We start from the raw sequence: 10,905 nt of genomic DNA on the forward strand, positions 1-10,905 counted from the left end.
TCAGAAGAGCCCACACACTCAGATCTTAACTCCAGTGTGCAGTAAGGTTCAAAACGTGTTTTTCAGCAGAAATAAACGTTTCTGCAAGTTTGGTCAACCCCATGTAAGTTATGGGGCAGTAACAGTACACTTTTCAAAACGTGTTTTTCAGCCCGAAATAAACGCGTTTTTTCAGACAACTGAATCCCCATGTAGCAGCAAGGCTCAGAAGAGCCCACACACTCAGCTCTTATCCCCAGTGTGCAGAAAGGGTCAAAACGTGTTTTTCAGCAGAAATAAACATGTTTCTGCAAGTTTGGTCAACCCCATGTAAGTTATGGGGCAGTAACAGTACACTTTTCAAAACGTGTTTTTCAGCCCGAAATAAACGCGTTTTTTCAGACAACTGAATCCCCATGTAGCAGCAAGGCTCAGAAGAGCCCACACACTCAGCTCTTATCCCCAGTGTGCAGAAAGGGTCAAAACGTGTTTTTCAGCAGAAATAAACATGTTTCTGCAAGTTTGGTCAACCCCATGTAAGTTATGGGGCAGTAACAGTACACTTTTCAAAACGTGTTTTTCAGCCCGAAATAAACGCGTTTTTTCAGACAACTGAATCCCCATGTAGCAGCAAGGCTCAGAAGAGCCCACACACTCAGATCTTAACCCCAGTGTGCAGAAAGGTTCAAAACGTGTTTTTCAGCAGAAATAAACATGTTTCTGCAAGTTTGGTCAACCCCATGAAAGTTATGGGGCAGTAACAGTACACTTTTCAAAACGTGTTTTTCAGCCCGAAATAAACGCGTTTTTTCAGTCAACTGAATCCCCATGAAGCAGCAAGGCTCAGAAGAGCCCACACACTCAGCTCTTATCCCCAGTGTGCAGAAAGGGTCAAAACGTGTTTTTCAGCAGAAATAAACATGTTTCTGCAAGTTTGGTCAACCCCATGTAAGTTATGGGGCAGTATCAGTACACTTTTCAAAACGTGTTTTTCAGCCCGAAATAAACGCGTTTTTTCAGACAACTGAATCCCCATGTAGCAGCAAGGCTCAGAAGAGCCCACACACTCAGATCTTAACCCCAGTGTGCAGAAAGGTTCAAAACGTGTTTTTCAGCAGAAATAAACATGTTTCTGCAAGTTTGGTCAACCCCATGTAAGGTATGGGGCAGTAACAGTACACTTTTCAAAACGTGTTTTTCAGCCCGAAATAAACGCGTTTTTTCAGACAACTAAATCCCCATGTAGCAGCAAGGCTCAGAAGAGCCCACACACTCAGATCTTAACCCCAGTGTGCAGAAAGGTTCAAAACGTGTTTTTCAGCAGAAATAAACATGTTTCTGCAAGTTTGGTCAACCCCATGTAAGTTATGGGGCAGTAACAGTACACTTTTCAAAACGTGTTTTTCAGCCCGAAATAAACGCGTTTTTTCAGACAACTGAATCCCCATGTAGCAGCAAGGCTCAGAAGAGCCCACACACTCAGATCTTAACCCCAGTGTGCAGAAAGGGTCAAAACGTGTTTTTCAGCAGAAATAAACATGTTTCTGCAAGTTTGGTCAACCCCATGTAAGGTATGGGGCAGTAACAGTACACTTTTCAAAACGTGTTTTTCAGCTCGAAATAAACGCGTTTTTTCAGACAACTGAATCCCCATGTAGCAGCAAGGCTCAGAAGAGCCCACACACTCAGATCTTAACCCCAGTGTGCAGAAAGGTTCAAAACGTGTTTTTCAGCAGAAATAAACATGTTTCTGCAAGTTTGGTCAACCCCATGTAAGTTATGGGGCAGTAACAGTACACTTTTCAAAACGTGTTTTTCAGCCCGAAATAAACGCGTTTTTTCAGACAACTGAATCCCCATGTAGCAGCAAGGCTCAAAAGAGCCCACACACTCAGATCTTAACCCCAGTGTGCAGAAAGGTTCAAAACGTGTTTTTCAGCAGAAATAAACATGTTTCTGCAAGTTTGGTCAACCCCATGTAAGTTATGGGGCAGTAACAGTACACTTTTCAAAACGTGTTTTTCAGCCCGAAATAAACGCGTTTTTTCAGACAACTGAATCCCCATGTAGCAGCAAGGCTCAGAAGAGCCCACACACTCAGATCTTAACCCCAGTGTGCAGTAAGGTTCAAAACGTGTTTTTCAGCAGAAATAAACATGTTTCTGCAAGTTTGGTCAACCCCATGTAAGTTATGGGGCAGTAACAGTACACTTTTCAAAACGTGTTTTTCAGCCCGAAATAAACCCTTTTTTTCAGACAACTGAATCCCCATGTAGCAGCAAGGCTCAGAAGAGCCCACACACTCAGATCTTAACCCCAGTGTGCAGAAAGGGTCAAAACGTGTTTTTCAGCAGAAATAAACATGTTTCTGCAAGTTTGGTCAACCCCATGTAAGGTATGGGGCAGTAACAGTACACTTTTCAAAACGTGTTTTTCAGCCCGAAATAAACGCGTTTTTTCAGACAACTGAATCCCCATGTAGCAGCAAGGCTCAGAAGAGCCCACACACTCAGATCTTAACCCCAGTGTGCAGAAAGGTTCAAAACGTGTTTTTCAGCAGAAATAAACATGTTTCTGCAAGTTTGGTCAACCCCATGTAAGTTATGGGGCAGTAACAGTACACTTTTCAAAATGTGTTTTTCAGCCCGAAATAAACACGTTTTTTCAGACAACTGAATCCCCATGTAGCAGCAAGGCTCAGAAGAGCCCACACACTCAGATCTTAACCCCAGTGTGCAAAAAGGTTCAAAACGTGTTTTTCAGCAGAAATAAACATGTTTCTGCAAGTTTGGTCAACCCCATGTAAGTTATGGGGCAGTAACAGTACACTTTTCAAAACGTGTTTTTCAGCCCGAAATAAACGCGTTTTTTCAGACAACTGAATCCCCATGTAGCAGCAAGGCTCAGAAGAGCCCACACACTCAGATCTTAACCCCAGTGTGCAGAAAGGGTCAAAACGTGTTTTTCAGCAGAAATAAACATGTTTCTGCAAGTTTGGTCAACCCCATGTAAGTTATGGGGCAGTAACAGTACACTTTTCAAAACGTGTTTTTCAGCCCGAAATAAACGCGTTTTTTCAGTCAACTGAATCCCCATGAAGCAGCAAGGCTCAGAAGAGCCCACACACTCAGCTCTTATCCCCAGTGTGCAGAAAGGGTCAAAACGTGTTTTTCAGCAGAAATAAACATGTTTCTGCAAGTTTGGTCAACCCCATGTAAGTTATGGGGCAGTATCAGTACACTTTTCAAAACGTGTTTTTCAGCCCGAAATAAACGCGTTTTTTCAGACAACTGAATCCCCATGTAGCAGCAAGGCTCAGAAGAGCCCACACACTCAGATCTTAACCCCAGTGTGCAGAAAGGTTCAAAACGTGTTTTTCAGCAGAAATAAACATGTTTCTGCAAGTTTGGTCAACCCCATGTAAGGTATGGGGCAGTAACAGTACACTTTTCAAAACGTGTTTTTCAGCCCGAAATAAACGCGTTTTTTCAGACAACTGAATCCCCATGTAGCAGCAAGGCTCAGAAGAGCCCACACACTCAGATCTTAACCCCAGTGTGCAGAAAGGTTCAAAACGTGTTTTTCAGCAGAAATAAACATGTTTCTGCAAGTTTGGTCAACCCCATGTAAGTTATGGGGCAGTAACAGTACACTTTTCAAAACGTGTTTTTCAGCCCGAAATAAACGCGTTTTTTCAGACAACTGAATCCCCATGTAGCAGCAAGGCTCAGAAGAGCCCACACACTCAGATCTTAACCCCAGTGTGCAGAAAGGGTCAAAACGTGTTTTTCAGCAGAAATAAACATGTTTCTGCAAGTTTGGTCAACCCCATGTAAGGTATGGGGCAGTAACAGTACACTTTTCAAAACGTGTTTTTCAGCCCGAAATAAACGCGTTTTTTCAGACAACTGAATCCCCATGTAGCAGCAAGGCTCAGAAGAGCCCACACACTCAGATCTTAACCCCAGCGTGCAAAAAGGTTCAAAACGTGTTTTTCAGCAGAAATAAACATGTTTCTGCAAGTTTGGTCAACCCCATGTAAGTTATGGGGCAGTAACAGTACACTTTTCAAAATGTGTTTTTCAGCCCGAAATAAACACGTTTTTTCAGACAACTGAATCCCCATGTAGCAGCAAGGCTCAGAAGAGCCCACACACTCAGATCTTAACCCCAGTGTGCAAAAAGGTTCAAAACGTGTTTTTCAGCAGAAATAAACATGTTTCTGCAAGTTTGGTCAACCCCATGTAAGTTATGGGGCAGTAACAGTACACTTTTCAAAACGTGTTTTTCAGCCCGAAATAAACGCGTTTTTTCAGACAACTGAATCCCCATGTAGCAGCAAGGCTCAGAAGAGCCCACACACTCAGATCTTAACCCCAGTGTGCAGAAAGGGTCAAAACGTGTTTTTCAGCAGAAATAAACATGTTTCTGCAAGTTTGGTCAACCCCATGTAAGTTATGGGGCAGTAACAGTACACTTTTCAAAACGTGTTTTTCAGCCCAAAATAAACGCGTTTTTTCAGACAACTGAATCCCCATGTAGCAGCAAGGCTCAGAAGAGCCCACACACTCAGATCTTAACCCCAGTGTGCAGTAAGGTTCAAAACGTGTTTTTCAGCAGAAATAAACATGTTTCTGCAAGTTTGGTCAACCCCATGTAAGTTATGGGGCAGTAACAGTACACTTTTCAAAACGTGTTTTTCAGCCCGAAATAAACGCGTTTTTTCAGACAACTGAATCCCCATGTAGCAGCAAGGCTCAGAAGAGCCCACACACTCAGATCTTAACCCCAGTGTGCAGAAAGGTTCAAAACGTGTTTTTCAGCAGAAATAAACATGTTTCTGCAAGTTTGGTCAACCCCATGTAAGTTATGGGGCAGTAACAGTACACTCTGCAAAACGTGTTTTTCAGCCCGAAATAAACACGTTTTTTCAGACAACTGAATCCCCATGTAGCAGCAAGGCTCAGAAGAGCCCACACACTCAGATCTTAACCCCAGCGTGCAAAAAGGTTCAAAACGTGTTTTTCAGCAGAAATAAACATGTTTCTGCAAGTTTGGTCAACCCCATGTAAGTTATGTTGCAGTAACAGTACACTTTTCAAAACGTGTTTTTCAGCCCGAAATAAACGCGTTTTTTCAGTCAACTGAATCCCCATGAAGCAGCAAGGCTCAGAAGAGCCCACACACTCAGCTCTTATCCCCAGTGTGCAGAAAGGGTCAAAACGTGTTTTTCAGCAGAAATAAACATGTTTCTGCAAGTTTGGTCAACCCCATGTAAGTTATGGGGCAGTATCAGTACACTTTTCAAAACGTGTTTTTCAGCCCGAAATAAACGCGTTTTTTCAGACAACTGAATCCCCATGTAGCAGCAAGGCTCAGAAGAGCCCACACACTCAGATCTTAACCCCAGTGTGCAGAAAGGTTCAAAACGTGTTTTTCAGCAGAAATAAACATGTTTCTGCAAGTTTGGTCAACCCCATGTAAGTTATGGGGCAGTATCAGTACACTTTTCAAAACGTGTTTTTCAGCCCGAAATAAACGCGTTTTTTCAGACAACTGAATCCCCATGTAGCAGCAAGGCTCAGAAGAGCCCACACACTCAGATCTTAACCCCAGTGTGCAAAAAGGTTCAAAACGTGTTTTTCAGCAGAAATAAACATGTTTCTGCAAGTTTGGTCAACCCCATGTAAGTTATGGGGCAGTAACAGTACACTTTTCAAAACGTGTTTTTCAGCACGAAATAAACGCGTTTTTTCAGACAACTGAATCCCCATGTAGCAGCAAGGCTCAGAAGAGCCCACACACTCAGATCTTAACCCCAGTGTGCAGAAAGGGTCAAAACGTGTTTTTCAGCAGAAATAAACATGTTTCTGCAAGTTTGGTCAACCCCATGTAAGTTATGGGGCAGTAACAGTACACTTTTCAAAACGTGTTTTTCAGCCCGAAATAAACGCGTTTTTTCAGACAACTGAATCCCCATGTAGCAGCAAGGCTCAGAAGAGCCCACACACTCAGATCTTAACCCCAGTGTGCAGTAAGGTTCAAAACGTGTTTTTCAGCAGAAATAAACATGTTTCTGCAAGTTTGGTCAACCCCATGTAAGTTATGGGGCAGTAACAGTACACTTTTCAAAACGTGTTTTTCAGCCCGAAATAAACCCTTTTTTTCAGACAACTGAATCCCCATGTAGCAGCAAGGCTCAGAAGAGCCCACACACTCAGATCTTAACCCCAGTGTGCAGAAAGGTTCAAAACGTGTTTTTCAGCAGAAATAAACATGTTTCTGCAAGTTTGGTCAACCCCATGAAAGTTATGGGGCAGTAACAGTACACTTTTCAAAACGTGTTTTTCAGCCCGAAATAAACGCGTTTTTTCAGACATCTGAATCCCCATGTAGCAGCAAGGCTCAGAAGAGCCCACACACTCAGATCTTAACCCCAGTGTGCAGAAAGGTTCAAAACGTGTTTTTCAGCAGAAATAAACATGTTTCTGCAAGTTTGGTCAACCCCATGTAAGTTATGGGGCAGTAACAGTACACTTTTCAAAACGTGTTTTTCAGCCCGAAATAAACGCGTTTTTTCAGACAACTGAATCCCCATGTAGCAGCAAGGCTCAGAAGAGCCCACACACTCAGATCTTAACCCCAGTGTGCAGAAAGGTTCAAAACGTGTTTTTCAGCAGAAATAAACATGTTTCTGCAAGTTTGGTCAACCCCATGTAAGGTATGGGGCAGTAACAGTACACTTTTCAAAACGTGTTTTTCAGCCCGAAATAAACGCGTTTTTTCAGACAACTGAATCCCCATGTAGCAGCAAGGCTCAGAAGAGCCCACACACTCAGATCTTAACCCCAGTGTGCAGAAAGGTTCAAAACATGTTTTTCAGCAGAAATAAACATGTTTCTGCAAGTTTGGTCAACCCCATGTAAGTTATGGGGCAGTAACAGTACACTTTTCAAAATGTGTTTTTCAGCCCGAAATAAACGCGTTTTTTCAGACAACTGAATCCCCATGTAGCAGCAAGGCTCAGAAGAGCCCACACACTCAGATCTTAACCCCAGTGTGCAAAAAGGTTCAAAACGTGTTTTTCAGCAGAAATAAACATGTTTCTGCAAGTTTGGTCAACCCCATGTAAGTTATGGGGCTGTAACAGTACACTTTTCAAAACGTGTTTTTCAGCCCGAAATAAACGCGTTTTTTCAGACAACTGAATCCCCATGTAGCAGCAAGGCTCAGAAGAGCCCACACACTCAGATCTTAACCCCAGTTTGCAGAAAGGGTCAAAACGTGTTTTTCAGCAGAAATAAACATGTTTCTGCAAGTTTGGTCAACCCCATGTAAGTTATGGGGCAGTAACAGTACACTTTTCAAAACGTGTTTTTCAGCCCGAAATAAACGCGTTTTTTCAGACAACTGAATCCCCATGTAGCAGCAAGGCTCAGAAGAGCCCACACACTCAGATCTTAACTCCAGTGTGCAGTAAGGTTCAAAACGTGTTTTTCAGCAGAAATAAACGTTTCTGCAAGTTTGGTCAACCCCATGTAAGTTATGGGGCAGTAACAGTACACTTTTCAAAACGTGTTTTTCAGCCCGAAATAAACGCGTTTTTTCAGACAACTGAATCCCCATGTAGCAGCAAGGCTCAGAAGAGCCCACACACTCAGCTCTTATCCCCAGTGTGCAGAAAGGGTCAAAACGTGTTTTTCAGCAGAAATAAACATGTTTCTGCAAGTTTGGTCAACCCCATGTAAGTTATGGGGCAGTATCAGTACACTTTTCAAAACGTGTTTTTCAGCCCGAAATAAACGCGTTTTTTCAGACAACTGAATCCCCATGTAGCAGCAAGGCTCAGAAGAGCCCACACACTCAGATCTTAACCCCAGTGTGCGGAAAGGTTCAAAACGTGTTTTTCAGCAGAAATAAACATGTTTCTGCAAGTTTGGTCAACCCCATGTAAGTTATGGGGCAGTATCAGTACACTTTTCAAAACGTGTTTTTCAGCCCGAAATAAACGCGTTTTTTCAGACAACTGAATCCCCATTTAGCAGCAAGGCTCAGAAGAGCCCACACACTCAGATCTTAACCCCAGTGTGCAGAAAGGGTCAAAACGTGTTTTTCAGCAGAAATAAACATGTTTCTGCAAGTTTGGTCAACCCCATGTAAGTTATGGGGCAGTAACAGTACACTTTTCAAAACGTGTTTTTCAGCCCGAAATAAACGCGTTTTTTCAGACAACTGAATCCCCATGTAGCAGCAAGGCTCAGAAGAGCCCACACACTCAGATCTTAACCCCAGTGTGCAGAAAGGTTCAAAACGTGTTTTTCAGCAGAAATAAACATGTTTCTGCAAGTTTGGTCAACCCCATGAAAGTTATGGGGCAGTAACAGTACACTTTTCAAAACGTGTTTTTCAGCCCGAAATAAACGCGTTTTTTCAGACAACTGAATCCCCATGTAGCAGCAAGGCTCAGAAGAGCCCACACACTCAGATCTTAACCCCAGTGTGCAGAAAGGTTCAAAACGTGTTTTTCAGCAGAAATAAACATGTTTCTGCAAGTTTGGTCAACCCCATGTAAGTTATGGGGCAGTATCAGTACACTTTTCAAAACGTGTTTTTCAGCCCGAAATAAACGCGTTTTTTCAGACAACTGAATCCCCATGTAGCAGCAAGGCTCAGAAGAGCCCACACACTCAGATCTTAACCCCAGTGTGCAGAAAGGTTCAAAACGTGTTTTTCAGCAGAAATAAACATGTTTCTGCAAGTTTGGTCAACCCCATGTAAGTTATGGGGCAGTATCAGTACACTTTTCAAAACGTGTTTTTCAGCCCGAAATAAACGCGTTTTTTCAGACAACTGAATCCCCATGTAGCAGCAAGGCTCAGAAGAGCCCACACACTCAGATCTTAACCCCAGTGTGCAGAAAGGTTCAAAACATGTTTTTCAGCAGAAATAAACATGTTTCTGCAAGTTTGGTCAACCCCATGTAAGTTATGGGGCAGTAACAGTACACTTTTCAAAATGTGTTTTTCAGCCCGAAATAAACGCGTTTTTTCAGACAACTGAATCCCCATGTAGCAGCAAGGCTCAGAAGAGCCCACACACTCAGATCTTAACCCCAGTGTGCAAAAAGGTTCAAAACGTGTTTTTCAGCAGAAATAAACATGTTTCTGCAAGTTTGGTCAACCCCATGTAAGTTAGGGGGCTGTAACAGTACACTTTTCAAAACGTGTTTTTCAGCCCGAAATAAACGCGTTTTTTCAGACAACTGAATCCCCATGTAGCAGCAAGGCTCAGAAGAGCCCACACACTCAGATCTTAACCCCAGTTTGCAGAAAGGGTCAAAACGTGTTTTTCAGCAGAAATAAACATGTTTCTGCAAGTTTGGTCAACCCCATGTAAGTTATGGGGCAGTAACAGTACACTTTTCAAAACGTGTTTTTCAGCCCGAAATAAACGCGTTTTTTCAGACAACTGAATCCCCATGTAGCAGCAAGGCTCAGAAGAGCCCACACACTCAGATCTTAACTCCAGTGTGCAGTAAGGTTCAAAACGTGTTTTTCAGCAGAAATAAACGTTTCTGCAAGTTTGGTCAACCCCATGTAAGTTATGGGGCAGTAACAGTACACTTTTCAAAACGTTTTTTTCAGCCCGAAATAAACGCGTTTTTTCAGACAACTGAATCCCCATGTAGCAGCAAGGCTCAGAAGAGCCCACACACTCAGCTCTTATCCCCAGTGTGCAGAAAGGGTCAAAACGTGTTTTTCAGCAGAAATAAACATGTTTCTGCAAGTTTGGTCAACCCCATGTAAGTTATGGGGCAGTAACAGTACACTTTTCAAAACGTGTTTTTCAGCCCGAAATAAACGCGTTTTTTCAGTCAACTGAATCCCCATGAAGCAGCAAGGCTCAGAAGAGCCCACACACTCAGCTCTTATCCCCAGTGTGCAGAAAGGGTCAAAACGTGTTTTTCAGCAGAAATAAACATGTTTCTGCAAGTTTGGTCAACCCCATGTAAGTTATGGGGCAGTATCAGTACACTTTTCAAAACGTGTTTTTCAGCCCGAAATAAACGCGTTTTTTCAGACAACTGAATCCCCATGTAGCAGCAAGGCTCAGAAGAGCCCACACACTCAGATCTTAACCCCAGTGTGCAGAAAGGTTCAAAACGTGTTTTTCAGCAGAAATAAACATGTTTCTGCAAGTTTGGTCAACCCCATGTAAGTTATGGGGCAGTATCAGTACACTTTTCAAAACGTGTTTTTCAGCCCGAAATAAACGCGTTTTTTCAGACAACTGAATCCCCATGTAGCAGCAAGGCTCAGAAGAGCCCACACACTCAGATCTTAACCCCAGTGTGCAGAAAGGGTCAAAACGTGTTTTTCAGCAGAAATAAACATGTTTCTGCAAGTTTGGTCAACCCCATGTAAGTTATGGGGCAGTAACAGTACACTTTTCAAAACGTGTTTTTCAGCCCGAAATAAACGCGTTTTTTCAGACAACTGAATCCCCATGTAGCAGCAAGGCTCAGAAGAGCCCACACACTCAGATCTTAACCCCAGTGTGCAGTAAGGTTCAAAACGTGTTTTTCAGCAGAAATAAACATGTTTCTGCAAGTTTGGTCAACCCCATGTAAGTTATGGGGCAGTAACAGTACACTTTTCAAAACGTGTTTTTCAGCCCGAAATAAACCCTTTTTTTCAGACAACTGAATCCCTATGTAGCAGCAAGGCTCAGAAGAGCCCACACACTCAGATCTTAACCCCAGTGTGCAGAAAGGTTCAAAACGTGTTTTTCAGCAGAAATAAACATGTTTCTGCAAGTTTGGTCAACCCCATGAAAGTTATGGGGCAGTAACAGTACACTTTTCAAAACGTGTTTTTCAGCCCGAAATAAACGCGTTTTTTCAGACATCTGAATCCCCATGTAGCA

Source organism: Lepisosteus platostomus, chromosome 7 (genome assembly GCF_059453375.1).
Source record: "Lepisosteus platostomus isolate fLepPlt1 chromosome 7, fLepPlt1.hap1, whole genome shotgun sequence".
NCBI classification, from domain to species: domain Eukaryota; kingdom Metazoa; phylum Chordata; class Actinopteri; order Semionotiformes; family Lepisosteidae; genus Lepisosteus; species Lepisosteus platostomus.